A 19,361-nucleotide genomic window follows, 5' to 3' on the forward strand; every position below is an offset into this window, starting at 1 on the left:
AAATCAATAAAATAATCCTTTGACACATAGTATTGATATCAGGCAGCCAAAAATCCTTCACTTTCTGGCATGTGCACTTCTGATGTTTTCGCTTTTGTAGTCTTTTGATTCTATAAATATTTGATATTAGACCACACAAAGTTTTGTCAATCATTATACAGTTATTCATCACCTACTACTGTTAAAAGGCTCAGCATGGTCTCCCAAAAATGGAAAACTACAAAATAGAGTATATTCATACCTTGACATACTATTGCCGAATTTAACCAGAAGTTCTAAATACAAGCAAACTTTCGGGCAAGTATCGGCTTTGAGATATGAGCCAAAATTGAAATACTACCATGGTCAGAATATGAGAAACTATGTTTGAAAGCAGCAGACCTTTGTTTTTGTTGGATCATCATGAAAAGTCTTTTAAAAGACCAGCCTAAAATTACAGCAAAATCAAGCCAAAAAGCGCTCAGCTGGAAATGTTATGGTGAAAAGTGAAAGCAAAGCGCAATTAGAGCCAAGTTTGGTCAATGACCAAAACTTTGGCTTTATTTGTGTGTTTACTAAACTTAGTTAATTTACGTTAAAATTAAATTTCATGTAGAGTCACAAAGCTCATATCAGGAGCAGCAATTTGGCTTCTTTACCCTTCTTTTACCGCCTAGTATTCCCCTATCTGCTGCGGAAGCATTAACTAGAGCTGAGACTATAAGAGACAATAAATAATATATCTGGATTATACTAAATTATGGCAGTACTCCATGTACATGTAGGTAATAATAAGTTTTGTTTTTTTGCATCATGATGTTCACAAAGGACTGTATCCTTTGTGAACATCATGAACACACTAGACAAATGACTGTATCCTTTGTCTAGTGTGTTGGATTATTCTAAGCAAAACAAACACGTTTATTTATGTTTCACGTTCATAATTGGGTACTTATATATTTTGTAAGAGGCTTTAAGAAGTATTCTCTTTTGAATCTAACGCTGTTTATGTAGGCATAAATGACTAACAAAGATATAAGCCTGCATGACATTTTATTGTGGACATACTCAATCAAAATCTTCAAGAAACATTTGAAAAGATAACTAAACAACTTCCTATAGACGTTATTACCATTGCTAGCAAAAGAGCTATATATATACAGTGATTAGTCTTAATAATATTCATCTTAGAGATGAAACAAGATGTGAGTAGAAGCCGCTGGTTATGTTTGCAATCTAAATCAATCCTGATTATAGAAATCCAATAAACCAATGTCTCAATTATTATTCTTGATTAAATTTTTTAATCTAGGTATAACTCAAGTCTAAACGTACTGTACAAATACTCACACTCTAATCTGGTTTACTGTGTTGATAGAGACTTGGTAGAATCAATAATATAAGATAAAACAGAAACTGGCTATTGGGTTATTATATTCATGCTAGTGTGGATGTGGTTCCATGTTCCACTATTATTTCTCATTAATTGGTTTAATCAGCGGCAGAAGATAAAAACTGGAAGTTCATTTGCCAGCAGATGGTTTGGCGTTGTTTCAAAATCAACTTTGTCGCAAAAGATTAGTGTTAGCAATCAAACATAAGCTTTTGTTTTTGTTAATAGATGTCAATAATTAAATAAAACTTATTAATTATTGATAAATAATTCTAATATGAAATTTGCTTTTACCAGTACTGAGGGCTCAGAACGTGTTCATGTGTCATTCCGCTGTGAGGTTATTGGGAACATTAGAAAGAACGAGTAAGTAAACATCAAGATATTTGCTGGACTGTTTATAGACCTACGAGATTATTAGTTACTAACTACTTCATGTCTTTTTAGATGTTTTTTAAATTATATAATGAACATCTTTGATAGTTATATTATTTTACAGTATTAATGCACAAAATTCATTATCGACAATATTTCACCCGATGTTGGAAAGGTTTTGATATATTTTGACCATTGTGTGTTATATTTATCAGGCTTTGCATAGAAGACATGAAGTTCATACAGATCGGTATATTAGTTCTTCTCACCTTTGTCAGCATTTATTTTGCAGTAAGTATATCAAGTATTTACTAGTTTTCCTCCGAGTTCAAAAAATAGCAGCGACTACAGTAGTTCATGTTTTATACACTATGCTACCTGAAGCAGAATACAACTACCACCATACCTCTACATATGAGTTTCACAACATACCAAAGTCCCAGCATGCGAGAATCTCTGTATACAAGCTGACTTTTCAGTGAATTTCTTTCCTGAGATCTGACTAATGTTTTAGATATGAGTTGGTTGTTGATTGGCACAATATGGCTAACCATGTGATAGGCCACTTTTTATAACAACATCACTTGGGTTTTCTCTTCGATTCAGTTTAAAAAATATTTTTAAATATGACAGTTTATGGTAGACCCTAACAACTAAATAGGTATTTGTTAGTTTTTAGTGCATGTACTGATAAAAACAACTAAAACCACAAACTTTTACGATCAAATCGTGTTTTGGGTTATTTCAGCAAGCTAACATTATAATTTGAAATTAGAAATTTTATATAGAAAATAGTTTCTTAATATGAGAGTAAATTGAGGTTATCTCCAGAACGTATTAAGCTCAGGTGTCGAGGTATGACTGCACCTGTTGGTAGACAAGAGTTTACTTTGTTATGCTTGATTACGAGTATCTTGATGACACACTGACCTATTTCCACTAAACTTGGCTGGGTTAAGGTCGTTCTTGCATTATTGTAAGATAATTTGAATACATTAATACAATTTTGACAACAAACATTTACATAGATAATAACTTATTATTTACTAACAGTTTTCTATGGTAGTGCATTCATTTATGTTTTACAAAGTAAACACTGCATATCAATTACTCACTCATGCTGTTTAACAAATGGTTAAATATTGGTTGTATTTGGATACATCATAAAAAGCTCTGCTGTGGAGACGACGAGCTCAAGAGAAATATGTTAATTCAGGAACCATTTTTGAACCCACTCGGTTTCAGAACATGAGTTAAGTTACTAGTAATACATTCACTTGCTATGATGGTAAAAAGAAAGCAACAATATTTGCAGCAAACAAACCAACAGATATGGTCGTTCAAATGCATTCATATAGTAATTTCGATAAGAGCTGTGCGCTACAAAAGCAGGCATCAAAGGTTATTATAAAAATATAAGTCGCCTTTTTTTGAAAAGGGGCTGACAGCTACATCACAATTATCACCATAATACTTGCTATCTGATAGCTTAAATTTTACTAACCATAAAACTATGAATCATTTATTCCGTGAGCCTTGCTTAAAGGTTTGCTTGTGCTTGCAAAAAAGTTCACATTACAATTATTTGGTATCAAAAGGTTCACCATGTTTTACTCTGCTGTGTTGTAGGTGCGAAATATGTGGAAGTGTGATTACAACCTTTTAAAGGCTCAAAGACGAACAGTTAATCGCAGCCATCACAAAAAAACGCCGTAGTTTGGAATCTCTTTATTTGGCTGGCGTACTCCAACAGTTCGGTTATTTTTTTGACACGCGATGTTATCACGTTAAATTTAACCTCGATAAAAGGCTCGATTTGAATTGTCTCATAGTATTAGTTTATGACCAAACTCTGGGTTCTACTTGAGAGCTTGTATCAAATATATATGTTCGCTACTTGACAGTATCGTTTCAGTCTGGTCTAATCATCTAATCGTAATCATGTGACCCGTACTTTCTGCCAGGCAGGCAGACCAGCAGGCTCCTCATATTCAACAGAGGATGATATTCACTCTTTCGAAATAAGGTTGAAGAATTAACAAATTTTTATGGTAGGTTTTGAGTTATCAGTGCTGAAATTACAGTGTTACAATAATAATAAAATAGACGCCTAAGGACAATAGACATAGTTTTATTGAATCCATGAAGTATATTTGTGAAAATATTTTGACGAATAAGGTTGCATTGAAGTGTGAACAGAAGACATCATGTTGAAATCTGTCCTATTTGATCCGTTTTGGAAATGGATTCCAATGTACCACGTTTCCATGATGGCTGCAATTAACTGTTCGTTTTTGAGATTTTAAAAGTTTGAAATCAAATTCCCACATATTTTTTTCTTTAACACAGGAGAGTAAGACATGGTGAATCTGTTGAAATCAAATAGCTGTAATGTAAATTTTGTTGCAAGTCAACCTTTAAAATAACTTTCAGTCAAGCAGAAGAGTAAATTTTGGAGCGTATAAAAAAGAACCTGAAGGAACTCTTGTGGAGGTCAGCAATGAGACAGCAGCTCTCAGTGTGATGGACTGCACTATTCAGTGTGTGTCTGTCCTTGAAGATAACTGCTACTCTTTTGACTTTTATAAACAGACAAGAGTTTGTAAAATGTCTCAACCTCCTGCAGTTGAAAACAATGGAACTAGGAGCTTTTCATTCTCTGTATATAGTGGTAAGTAGAATATTGAAACATTATTGAATTTTGTTTAACTTTAGAGCTAAATGTGACCCCGGCCGTCAGAATGTACAATCGTGCAGTAATCACATTGTTCACAATAGCGCGCTAAGCGTGCTTTACGCTATTATATGACTCACCGTCACTATTTTAGTAAACAGTGGTTTATAGCGCATTCAACCCTGCTCTTCCACATGGTCTTGTTTAGTTTTGTGTCTGACCAATCATAAAGCCAGAATTGCCATTTATCTATACCCATTTTGGTGGTTGCCATAGATATAGTAAACCCTAGATATGCGAATAATCAAAACAAGTGAGGCCTATAGTTAGCATGACGCAACGTCATGGTGATGTGCAAAGCGAATCAGCTGATCTATTAACTCCTATTGACTTAGCACTAAAAACTGCTCAATTTTTCCACAGTTTGTGCATCTGAGACTGCATATTTTATTGAAAATAGGTAAAACTTATATGCAGTAATACTTCAACTTATGAGTGCCCTAACGTACGGGAAACTTGAGGTACGAGCCAGCTTTTAAGCAAGTTTTAGCACTAAAATACGAGCCATGTTTGAGATACGAGCACATGAGACAGTTGCCAAGTATGTCGGAGGTGTTTTATGAGAACAGCATCACTCTGTATTTTTCAACTGCTCAGATTATACTTTTGTACCATGTTTTTTGTGCGCGATTTTCAGTGCAGAATTATGTGAATTAACAGTACCGTGCGTAGACCAAAAGTTTGCCAGTAAAAGGATAGATAGTGCAAAGAAAAAGCGAATGATAACAATTGATATTAAATGGAAAATCATTGAAAAATATGCAAAAGATGTATGCGTGATTGAGCTTGCTCAACAATATGACAGAAATACATCCACAATTATCAAACACAAGGATTATATTCAAGGCATTTAGTCTGCAAAAAGACTAACCATAGTTTCTAAACGATGCAGCGATCTTCACGACCACGGATGGAGAGACTGCTCAGGTTTTGGATAAAAGACAAACAATTGGCCGGTGACTGCGTAACTGAAACGATGCTACGTAAAAAGGCCGATGCTATTTATCAAGACTATAAAAAATAGACATTCGGACAAGTTGGCTAGCTGTCGTGCATTAACCCTTGGTGACAACACCTGTGTTCGTCCTGATCGCAACATTTTGAAAGGGCGACAAAGGCAAACGTCCTTAGATAGGTTTCTCTTAAAACGGCCGGCTGGTCGTGAGAGCGAAACAAAAGAAAAATTAGCTAACTAGCGAGAAACTTAAAACTATGAACGCCGAAGAAACTTTAATTGCGTTAAGTTAAAGATTAAAGTTTGCTTTTAGGTTTGCTTTTAAGTTTGTCTTTTAAGACTTGAATAAAATTTAAATTTATCAAAGTCAACTGTTGTAATGAAGGATAACTTATCTCTCCCTCTCTGGCAAATGCTAGCGTTAGCCGCTACTGTATGTATTTAATTTTACATTTTAATTAATCACATTTTCTTGCATTATTTTTATTTGTTGTTTTTTGAAAGCATGTGGTAAGTTAGGACAATAACCAACATGTTCTTTCTGTTACAATATATTGTTTTGAGTGTTTTTTTTGCATTTTCAAAGTATAAAAACCTATCAATATATATTTAATTGTTCTATATATAAATAAATTGCACCAACATGCGAGTAAATTGACATACATATACGAGCTCAGTCTCTGAACGCATTAGGCTCGTAAGTCGAAGTATGACTGTAATGACTTTGGATAAGAAAGGCAAGAATCTTACACACATGGTAATGAATAATACCAATGATTTAGAAGCTTCTATATCATTGATAATACAAAGAGTGACCAAATAGAAATTAAACTAATAACAAACTAGTGAATCAAATAAGGTTTAGAAGCAGTTACGCTGGACCCCTGTATTAAACACCCATTAGACATGACTTAAAATAACTAGACAAGATAGTTTTTGTCTAAGGTTGGTTGAGCTAGATTCCTGCTTTGAAGCGGCATAGTGTTTTCTGATTTTAGTATAGCAATTTACTATAGTTTTGAGTAGACTGTTGGCATGCACTGTACATGTAAAACCTTGATGGAGGTTATGTAATAAAACATATATGTTACTGTCTGTGATGTTACTTGTTTAAAAGCTCTCTGTGTGATACCACAGCTCTCCATGTGTGAACGTAGGCACTTTTCTGCAGCAATTCATATTTGGCCTATCAATCTGGTCACCAATCCTCCTCTGTTTTTAACTGAGATTAGGGTTATGTCATCACTATTTCTACTTCCCACTACCTCGACATCGGTCAAGAACTTGATACGCTCATCACATTTGAGTTAGAAAAAATCCTCATCACCGAACTCCTCATCTTCACCTTCCTCAGCTTTTGTCTCTTCTTTCTTTTTCTTTCTAGCCAGAGAATGTAGCAGGAGTTGGCCAGTTTTTTCAGCCCTGCTCACATCCAGATCAATACAGTTAACATTGGGACTTGCTGTGATATCTGCTTTTATGAACAGTGCTCGAAGTGCAGATCTAAAGCACTGCACATCCGGGTTATTGTTATAGCCACCCTTAGATCGTATTGTGGCAAACAGAATCTCAATGTGATCCTGGTTGATCTTAAAGGTTAGGAAGTAGTTGATGTAAGTGTAGTTACTGAAAAGATATTGAGCAATGTCATGTACAGATTTGGCTGCTGACTCAAAACCAATGACGAAATGATGATGATTTTCCTATTATTTTTCACTAGCAGCTTTCAGCTTGGTGTCTCTAATCGGCATAGATAGCTTATGATATTGTTGAGAACTTCTCATTTTGAGTTGAAGTTCTGTTTTGTTATGGGCAATTCAGGATATACCTGGGGTGTTGTGGGCTCTTCTGATGACATTTCACTAAGAATTTGGTCTTATTGTTATGTTTATGACTTAAAAACTAGCATGCCAAGCGTGCTTCCACTACTAAACTTATTGCTCAAATGAACGCTTTGATGCTGTGATGCACATCACTACGACGTAACGTCGTGAAAACAACAGCCAATTATAGGCCTCACTTTTGCTCCATTGTATTGATAGCTATTCGCCAATCTAGGGTTTACTATATCTATGGTGGTTGCTATGGAATTTTTCATAACCCAAGATCATAAATATAGGCTCTCACTGCAGGTGCGCGCATGAATGTAGCTATTTCCTGTTTTAATGCTTCAGGCTAGAACAAAATAAAACCGTCGCAAAATTTACGGCTAGTAGATGCTAGATGAGTATTTTTAGTTAGAATCTGAGTCAGCTGCCTCAGGTCATAGTGAAAGCAATGATGAGGATTCTAATAATAGGACAACCTTAGAAATACAGCTGCTTACGCAATATGTGGCTGCTAACGATAATGCAAATGAACTAAATCAAATTACAGCGAATAACAATCAGCCTATCACTGCTGATAACATTCCCATTCTAGCTGTTACATCAAACTAAGTGGGTGCAAATGTAGTGAATTATGCGCTAGTTTGATGTCATCTGAACAATTAACCCTCATTAGAACTGTGTATCAAGGAATACCGAAGGAAACATTGGATATGGTTTAGCCTGTCTTGACAAGCTGTTGTTTTTGCGTAGTTGTCCCCCCGTCGAGCGGCGAGCAACAACAGCTTGTCATACTGCACCTGATGCATCAGTTGCACTTATAAGGAGTCGTTTTCTTCCGTCTATGCGGCTTGGCTGCGATGTTATTCCGGTCGCTCCATTCGGAATCATAACGGATTTTACGCAAAAATTTATGTAGAAAAATTAAGATAAGAACGTTTACCTGGCGACCCCTCTCTGCAGTAAAATTTATTAGAATTTGAGAACTTAGGCAACAACAGCGACTAAACATGTCGTTATTTGTGCGCTCAGTCAGTTTTATTTCTATTTTTGTATCAGTCAGTTTTATTTGTTCTTATGGATTTTATTTTAAGTTTATTTTATTCTCAAGTTTTACTAAAGTTTATCACAGAAACTTGTCTTTGGTTAAACGTTGTAATCTTGTTTGTTTTTTCTACATAAATTTTTGCATGAAATCCGTTATGAATACCAATGGAGCGACCAACATAACATCGCGGCCAAGCGGCGTAGACGGAAGAGAACAACTCCCTATAAGTGCAACTGATGCATCAGGTGCAATAAGTCTTGTGACAAGCTGTTGTTGCTCGCCGCTCGACGGGGGGACAACTACGCAAAAACAACAGCTTGCCAAGACAGGCTAGATATGGTTGTGTTGGGACAAATTGCCACTAGCATAACAAACAAACCCCTCTATTACGCTACAATAAATCTCTGCACCATACTCGTGATACACTGTGTGAGTGTTAAACTACATAAAAAGAGCTCTAGATTGAATGGTCACTTGATGAGTTGGGTTGATATTTCCGCATCCTGATGCCCTCTGTTGTCACTTTTCGTTGACCTTACCACCACCTTCGGTAGGCCTATAGGTGGACAATTCTGAATACACTTCCAACTCTTTGTTAAGTTGTTAGACTGCCATTATATGCAGTCATAGCGATATAGCTTGATAAGAAGTGTCCAGTTTGAAGCATACCCTTTTAATGAATATCTCCAGGACGGTGAGCTTTTAGCCACATATATTGTTAATGTTACCATGAATTTTGGGAGGTCAACCGTCAATCGAATGGAAATAAAAATGCAACGAAAATCTTTTTCAGGGTGTTATTGTAGATAATGCCAGGTTTCATCAATATAGGTTGAGATTAAGGGGTTGGTTGCTATGGCATTTTGATTCGTAAACAAATACCATGATTTACAGTTCATGAATCACCAACTTTATCTTGCTTAAACTCAAAACAACAGTTTTAGTTCATCACGAGACCTTCTCTACTAAATCTTGCATAACCTGGGCATAACTAACCCAATTTTAAAAAAATTTAACGCATTAAAAACCTCAGAATTTGCTGATTTTAAATGTTTAAATAACTCAAAAATGTGGTTTTAGCACGATTGCACATTCTGACTGCCTGGGTCACAAATGTGCACTCTTAAGCAACAATGAGGAGTGGTACATAATATAATATAGACCCAACCTGGGATGACTATAAGCAATTTTGTGCTATTTACTTATTGGAGAGCCTTGTGACGGTATACAGAAAAAAGTGTAAAAAGTAGAGCAGGAGAAAGTGATGAGAGCCTAAACTGCATATGAAATACTCTATTACATGTGAATTGTTTTATTACATGTGAATTACTATATTCCATGTGAATTATTCTATTACGTGTAAATTACTCTATTGCATGTGAATTGCTATATTACATGTGAATTACTCTAGTACATGTGAGTTACTCTATTACATGTGAATTACTCTATTACATGTGAATTACTCTATTTCATATGAATTACATGTACTTTATTACCTGTGATTTACTATATTACATGTGAACTACTATATTACATATGAATTACTCTATTACATGTGTATTACTATTTTACATGTGACTTACTACATTACATGTGAATTACTCTATTACATGTGAATTACTCTATTACATGTGAATTTCTCTATTACATGTGAATTACTCTATTACATGTGAGTTACTATATTGCATGTGAATTACTCTATTACATGTGAATTACTATATTACATGTGAATTACTCTGTTACATGCGAATTACTCTATTACATGTGAATTACTATATTGCATATGCATTACTCTATTACATGTGAATTACTCTATTACATATGAATTACTCTATTACATGTGAATTACTCTTTTACATATGAATTACTCTATTACATGTGAATTACTCTATTACATGTGAATTACGCTATTACATGTGAGTTACTCTATTACATGTAAATTACTCTATTACATGTGAATTACTCTATTTCATATGAATTACATGTACTTTATTACATGTGATTTACTCTATTACATGTGAACTACTATATTACATGTGAATTACTCTATTACATGTGAATTACTCTATTACATGTGAATTTCTCTATTACATGTGAATTACTCTATTACATGTGAATTACTATATTGCATGTGAATTACTCTATTACATGTGAATTACCATATTACATGTGAATTACTCTGTTACATGCGAATTACTCAATTACATGTGAATTACTATATTGCATATGAATTACTCTATTACATATGAATTACTCTATTACATGTGAATTACTCTTTTACATATGAATTACTCTATTACATGTGAATTACTCTATTACATGTGAATTACGCTATTACATGTGAGTTACTCTATTACATGTGAATTACTCTATTACATGTGAATTACTCTATTTCATATGAATTACATGTACTTTATTACATGTGATTTACTCTATTACATGTGAACTACTATATTACATATGAATTACTCTATTACATGTGTATTACTATTTTACATGTGACTTACTATATTACATGTGAATTACTCTCTTACATGTGAATTACTCTATTACATGTGAATTTCTCTATTACATGCGAATTATTCTATTACATGTGAATTAATCTAATACATGTGAATTACTCTATTACATGTGAATTACTCTATTACGTATGAATTACTCTATTACATGTGAATTACTTTATTACATGTGTATTACTATGCTACATGTGAATTATTCTATTACATGTGAATTACTATATTACATGTGTATTACTATATTACATGTGAATTACTCTATTACATGTGAATTACTCTTTAACATGTGAATTACTCTGTTACATGCGAAATACTCTATTACATGTGAATTACTATATTGCATATGAATTACTCTATTACATGTGAATTACTCTATTACATATGAATTACTCTATTACATGTGAATTACTATATTGTATATGAATTACTCTATTACATGTGAATTACTCTATTACATATGAATTACTCTATTACATGTGAATTACTCTTTTACATATGAATTACTTTATTACATGTGAATTACTCTTTTACAGGTGACTTACTATATTAAATGTGAATTACTATATGCCATGTGAGTTACTCTATTACATATGAATTACTCTATTACATGTGAATTACTATATTACATGTTAATTACTATATTCCATGTGAATTACTATATTGTGTGTGAATTACTCTATTACATGTGAATTACTCTTTAACATGTAAATTATTCTATTACATGTGAATTAATCTAATACATGTGAATTACTCTATTACATGTGAATTACTCTATTACGTATGAATTACTCTATTACATGTGAATTACTTTATTACATGTGTATTACTATGCTACATGTGAATTATTCTATTACATGTGAATTACTATATTACATGTGGATTACTCTATTACATGAATATTAATATACAGTGTATTACATGTGAATTACTCTGTTACATGTGAACTACTCTATTGCAGGGTAGTTACTCTATTACATGTGAATTACTCTATTACATATGAATTACTATATTACATGTGATTTACTCTATCACATGTGAATTCCTCTTTTACATGAGAATTACTCTATTACATCTGAATTACTCTGTTACTTGTGAATTACTCTATTACGTACATGTGTATTACTATATTACATATGAATTACTATATTACATGTGAATTACTATAATACATGTGAATTACTGTATTACATGTGAATTACTCTATTACATGTGAATTAATATATTACTTGTGAATTACTATATTACACGTGAATTACTCTATTACATGTGAGTTACTCTATTACATGTGAATTACTATATTACATGTGAATTACTTTATTACAAGGTTGTTACTCTATTACATGTGAATTACTCTATTACGTGTGAGTTACTCCATTACAGGGTAATTATTCTATTACATGTGAATTACTATTTCCCGTGATATTTGAATAAACGAGAAGAAACGTGAATGTCAGAAAAAACTAAACAACATCACCTCTACTAATTTATTTCACGTTGATTACCCATTTTATGTTATTTAAATAAGTCAAAATAATTGAGATTTTGAAAAAACGAAACAAAGTTGGAGAAAAAAACCCACTTAATTTATCTAACTGATCTGTGTTGTCATGTGACTAACAGTTTTTCAACAAGCTCGGTTTAGTCATCATAGCTATAATAAAACATAAAAGCCTTAAAACCCAAAGTTTTTAGTAATAGGTATTGTTTGTTAAAAGGTTCTATTATAACTTATTAACTGTGGATGAATCACTAGCTGCCTAGTAAAAATTGCCGCGGCCTCTGTACGTAAGAACTATAAATCCCTGTTGATGAGGTGCCACCATGTATAGGCTTCATTCCAAATCTGGAAGGTTGGTTTTTGTGATTGCTAGTGTACAACATGTAAAGGTCTAACTTAAGACTCTTCAATTTATTTAGCACACTTAGTTTAACCTAGCCAAGTGAGTCAGTTACCAAGTCAACTTTCTCTGTCTGTCATCTGCATTGACTGATGAGGTTGCAATCGCTCATTGAGTGCTTTTATTTTTGTGGAGACTGTCTTATACCGTCAGCAAATTACAGTAATCAAGTATAGATTCAGTGAGCATATTTTATACTTTTTTATTAAGAAGGGTAAAACATAACACGGCATTAAGTTGAATGTTATGAATGTCGGTTTGGAAACTACCAATAAAAAAGCCGCAGCAGTTTGTAGCATCTATGAAAAGACATCCAACAAATGGAATCGTGTGTTGGAGTTGTCTTATAACAGTGGTTGCAAATATTGACCTCATTACGTTAAGAAAAACTTGTGATCTTTTTAGCTTTGTATCAAATGAATTATTTTGAATATTTCTGTGTACCAAAAGGGAACTCCACTCATAGTTAACAACCTACAGATATAATTTTAGCCTATCACAGAAATTTTAATAAAAGTTTGGCTCGAGCACAAGGATTTGCAGTATTGACAGCAAAGTTTGTCTTATCTACTGTAATTGAGATGCACAAAAGCTGCTCATAAGGTAGTATGTTACATATAACTCGTATCAGTCATCACAATTCAAAATGTTTTAAACAACAAATACTTTTATTAAAATATGCTGTTTAATGTAACTCCAGATATTGATGAATGTCAGGGAGAGAATGGAGTGTGTGGCCAGGCACTTTGTGTAACACTGGAGGGAGTTACTTCTGTTACTGTGGTAACCTCAGTTCAAACAGCATGATAGAATTAGTACAGACGTACAGAAGTTCATATGTAACTAAACAATCCACTTACTGCTAATGGTTGAGTTTTTTAGCTTAGCTTGTGGTACATCATTCTATTATGTGATTGCATGCAAGTCAGCATACAATATTTCTACTGGCAATTATTACAGTGGATTAGTGGCAACAAAGGCTAACCTGTGTAGTTTCAACTATCTACTGCAATTACTGTTGAGTTGATATTTTTAATTAAAGTGTTTAAAGTACAGTAGGTGATAATACCTGTATTAAACTTGAGTATATACATGTACTATAAAAAATAACTAACTGTTTAAACAACTGAGAATTTGGAAGTTTATATAATACAAAACCTTTTTGTTTGCGGAAAATCTGGTGTGTTCAAAGCTTTTCTTAATAAAGAATTCAAAATTAAAGGAAAAACCTTATTTTGCAGTATGTTTATGCAGACACCATGTTACTGTCATACAGGTTTAACTTACTTCAAGTTCAAAATTGTTGATTTATTTGTTCCAATATAAGCATTTTTGTAAAGTCATGGTACATACACATAAAATAATCTCTTTTTGTCCCTATTCATCATTTTATATGTGTCAAATAGTTACACAGCTATATTTATTACATAACATAGTAGATTCATTTGCTCCAATATAAGTATTATTGTAGAGTTATGGTACACACACATAAAATAATCTCTTTTTGTCACTATTCATCATTCTATAGGTGTTGAAAATTACACAGCTGTATTTATTTTTCTGCGTCTGAAGGTACATAAAGTATGACATCTACTTTTTGTGCACAGGTGATGTAACTGCCTCTGTTTTATCTCAATATTATGGAACTAATGATTATGGTCCTCACACTGCAATTGATGGTAATAAAGGATCCTATCTAAGCAGCCTCACTGTATCTCTGGTTGAACATTCTCCATGGATTAAACTTGACTTTACCATTGCTCACTGTATTCACTCTGTGAGGCTCTATAATCAAACTCTCAATAAAGGGACAGGTAACTATAATTCAGCTCTCGTGTAACTATAATCAAGCTTTCATAAGGGTATGGAGATCGTCTGCAGTGTATTGATTCTTATTAAATACTGTCTCAAACATCTATCTAGTCATTTTCTCTAATTGACCAATTACTGTTTGTTCACATGAGATGTGTAAAAAGGACCTCAGTTTACTTTACATCAACTATGTTCAGGCCTGGTTGCAAGTTGGGGCGGCTAATGTTAGGCGACTAGTTATGAACACCTAGGGTGTGGAGGGGCGGTGTAAACCCCCAACAGGTTTCTCTCATGTAGTGCCTCAGCCGGGCCTCTTATGTGAAGTTTTAAAGTTTTTTATCGCCAAGTATCGACATTTTTCTATTTTTTAAGATTTGTTTTGCTTTAGGTGGTGTGACTGACGAGACGTTTTTAAATTACAATAGGCAAAATTGACCGCAGTTAACACGCTCAGAAAAAAAGACATCTCTTTTTTTAGCGCTTTAACAAAGATCAATTTTGCGGATTTTATTTTAAGTTCATTCGGAGGTTTTTACGCTTTCGATGGAACATGGCCAAGCAGGTGTTTGGTAAAACTTGATCTTTTGCAAACCTTTATAAAAGTCATTAACAAGAATATTTTGCCGCTGATGATGATAATAATGACGCCTAAGAACTACTAAAAGTTGATGTTTGTCTTTATGGCTTGGAATGGAGTGATATTCTACAGCGATAAAAACCAGGTCCATGGCCGTTGGGCAAATAACTTTTTGAATAAATGATGTTGAGGTCGAGTTATCTGAAGCAACTTATCATTGCGCTGGAACTGACCAAACAAATCTGTTCAAGTTAAGTATGTGTTTGAGATGAAATGTTACATTTTATCCGAAGGCGAGTTATTCGAGTTGGACCGTACTTAGCCGTGAAAAATTCCCAAAATGTTGGGGCGGCTCAGCCGGTCAGCCGCCCCAGGGAACACGGTCTTGGCTATGTTTCTATAGCACAATGTTCCTTTCTTCTAACACTTGTTGTGATAGTTTATTTGAGTCATTACTATAATTCATTTATATTATTGTAGAGCTAACCAAAACATACATTTTTATTCTTTTGATTTAAAATATAAAACTTTCTTTATCTTACTCTTCATATAAAAAGCATTGGTTAAAAAAACTAGGATTCTGTTAGAAAACGGTCATTTACCGCTTTTGTAAAAGAAGAACCATTAATGGTTAATATCGTTCAAAGCATTTACTACCTATTATTATCATTATTATTATTATCTAAATACATCCTAAAAAGTTCATTTTAAAGTATTTTGAACCGTTCATACTGTCCTCACAGGAAAACAAAAGATTTGTGGAAATTTATTTTTTAAATAGCTGTAGAAAAGTAATCCTAATTGAAACTTGCTACTATATTTAGAGCAAAAGCAAGAAGTGACAAGTTATAGTTAGTTATTTTCAAATTTTACACTCTTTGTTGCACTTTTTTATCTTTGATGCTGGTTTCTATAGATATAAAATAAAAATACAAACAAAAAGATTTTAAATGATTTCGTTACTGATTAATGCTTGAATTATATATTATGACCATATTTAGCCAAAATATATTTAATTGTAACTTGTTTTAACTGTAAAAATACACGCTCCACTCACTTCAAACTCACAAGTAACAATATTATTGTGATCAATTGTTTTATATCGATATGATTGTCTAACTTTAAGAGTTTAAACTAAATAAGTTACTGCCAAATCTTCAAATATGAAAATAATTTTATTTTAATAATTTTTTGTATAATTCAATTAGTTAATAATAATAACAAAACAAATGTCAGAGGAAGATGTAAAAATGATGTAATAACTAAATTCATACAATATTAAAAAATATATATATGTTTTAATTGTTTATACTTTGAATACTTTGGAATATAAGACTGAGTTTGGGAATATGTGCAGATACTGATTCAATGTATAGGATCAGCTATATTTAATTCAGGCAGTCTTTGAAAAAGATTTTAAATAGTTTTTTTTAATATTCTCATGTGATTACTTCAATGATTTTGACTTACATACAGTTCCTAAATGATTTGAAGCAATATATAACATAATCATCAAAGCTTTTAAAACAACCATTTTGTTTTGTGATGAAAAATAACAGAGGGAAAAGCATGTAAACGATTGCATTAAATAGATTGCAAAAAATATGCAACGGCTTTTCCCAATAGCTGGTAGTTTTTTTTCTGCTGATGTATAATATATTGTAGACTGTACACTGAGATCTGAGTAGAGTGAGTAGATCTGAGACATGTGCTTGTTATATGAAAGTACAAAATATACTCAAACTGTTTCAATATTGGGTGAGAAATTTTAAGCGAACACTAAATAAACTTTTTGTTGAATGAAGCTACCTCCATGAATCAGTATCGTCAACGGTCTAGTGACGTGCAGAGATTATATGCCGATGATTCAGTGTAAGTTTATCAAAATTATTTTTAGAGCCAACAAATTTTTCAGCAGTTGACAAATCTGTCAACCATTAAATTAATACAATTATATTTTAAACGGTGTTTGTATAATTTCACAGCAATTTTACCATGTCTATTGTGGATTTTGTAGATGACAATCTTGCCAATGTCAAAGTTACAATTGGAAAAACAGAGAGTGACTTGACTGAGGAAGGTGGCAAGTACTTGTGTGCTTACAATGAAGGTCAGCCTCTAGGAGATGATTTCACCATGAACTGCACGCAGAGACTCTATGGGAGGTTTGTACGAGTGACCGCCGTCGGTATCAATGCTCAGTTGAGGCTGCGGGAGCTAGAGGTGTTTGGCTGGTAGTAACCAATAGGCTATAACTAACATCGCAGCATTAACTATCTTAACTGATTTAAGCTCAATCTTCAGTTTATATCTGGTCAGATGACTGCATGGTTCAGCAAAATAAACTTAAACTAAGAATCTTTCGGTCCATAACCTCTATTATTTTACTGATCGATTGCAGTAGGTATGCCGGTTGCAAAGTCAAATCTTGAAACAAAATAATATAAGCTAAATTTCAAAGCTACTAGTAAGTATAACTAGTTTGGAGAGAGAAAGTTTTTTATTATCATCAGTTTTACAGTACACCTTTCATTTCTAAGATTCAGATAATTAAATATTTTATGATTCAGATAATAACAGACTTATTGTTGATATTGAGCACATAAAATTAGGTACATGTATATTGTAGTTTTCTGTTAGTTATAGTGTCGGTCTGTCTGAGTATCTTTCTGCTGATTCATGTTATGTTTCCTGCTTCTTATAATTATGTCAACTTTACAACAAAAATTGCTTTTTTCCTTTTGTCGGAGTTGGTTACATTTATACATGTATGATATTTTTAAAACCTTTTTGCTGCAGCAATTATGCTCTTTGTAAAATCACAGTTTCATAACTAATTTTAATATATAGATGTGTCTTAACACTGCAAGTTGAGACAATTTTGCTGCTTTTGTGTCAATAATAAACATTTTCTAATATTCTATATATGCTCTACTGTTTCAAATACTAGGTTTCCCTACAGCGAAATCATAGTGACACAACTCTAAATGGTACTATGATGCTGTCATGGAAACAACAGTGCTGCTCTCATTCTGTTGTACTTCAGTGTCACTGTTTAAAAATTAACCTCATCTGATGCTCTATATTTTCACTATAGAAATAGCCTTAGCAACCAATGGCTTCACGCTTGTGCATAGGCATGTGTCTTGCTTTTCTGTTACTTCATAAGCAACATGACTTCAAATAAGGTGTTATACAACCATCACTCAAATATGGGGCCTTATTAATATATGATGCGTGTCTCAACCCAGGGTAGTGGTTCAGCATTTGTACGCTCAGTTGTCGCTATGCTGTATTGAACTTGAGTAATACTCTTTCACATCTTTATAAAACCTAGCGATATATAATTCTAGTAAATATTGATTTTTCAAAGCTTCGACTGGCAATCTCTCTTTGTATGTTGTTTATATCATTGAAAAGTCTCATCTATATTGATGTGACGCCAGCCAATCAGAATAATTGATAAGAAAGTGCTCATCTTTTTTTTGTTCAGGTTTACATCAAATTTACTTCTAGTTAATTTTTTATGCAGCAAACTGCATCGCCTGGTGCCTTTGTTTTAAAATCAATAAATAAATCCTTTGATACATAGTATTGATAGCAGACCGCAAAGCAATCCTTCACTTTCCGGCATGTGCTCTTCTGATGTCTTCATTTTTGTGGTCTTCTGATCTCATAAATGTTGGATCTTAGACTAAGCAAAGTTTGTGTCATTTATTATACAGTGATTCATCACCTACTACTGTTAATGGGCCTCAGCTAGTCAAAAGTTAGGATTAGTCAAAAATTAAAAACTACAAAATAGATTACAGTCATACCTTGACACACTCGTTTTCATTTTTTATAAGAAATTCCAAAAAAACGAGCAAAATTTAGGGCTAACTTCAGCTTTGAGATATGAGACAAATTTAAAATCATAGCATGTTCGAACTATGAAAGGCCGCATTTAACAGCAGCATACATCTGTTTTCGATAGATCATCTTGAAAAAGTTTCAGAAAGATCAGCTAAAAATTGTAGTAAAAGCGAGCCAAAATGCCCTCAGCTTGGAAGGATATGATGAAAGGTGAAAAACATAAACACAATTAGAGTCAAGTTTAGAAAAAGACTAAAACTTAACTTTAAGTGTTTGTTTATTAAACTTAATTAATTTAGGTTAAATTTAAATTTTATGTTATGTTTTGTCATAAAAGTCTAAGGTACCAACCGCTTTACTGTCCAAATCATTTTCACACTTCGTTACCAGTTA

This window comes from Watersipora subatra, chromosome 7 (genome assembly GCF_963576615.1).
Source record: "Watersipora subatra chromosome 7, tzWatSuba1.1, whole genome shotgun sequence".
NCBI classification, from domain to species: domain Eukaryota; kingdom Metazoa; phylum Bryozoa; class Gymnolaemata; order Cheilostomatida; family Watersiporidae; genus Watersipora; species Watersipora subatra.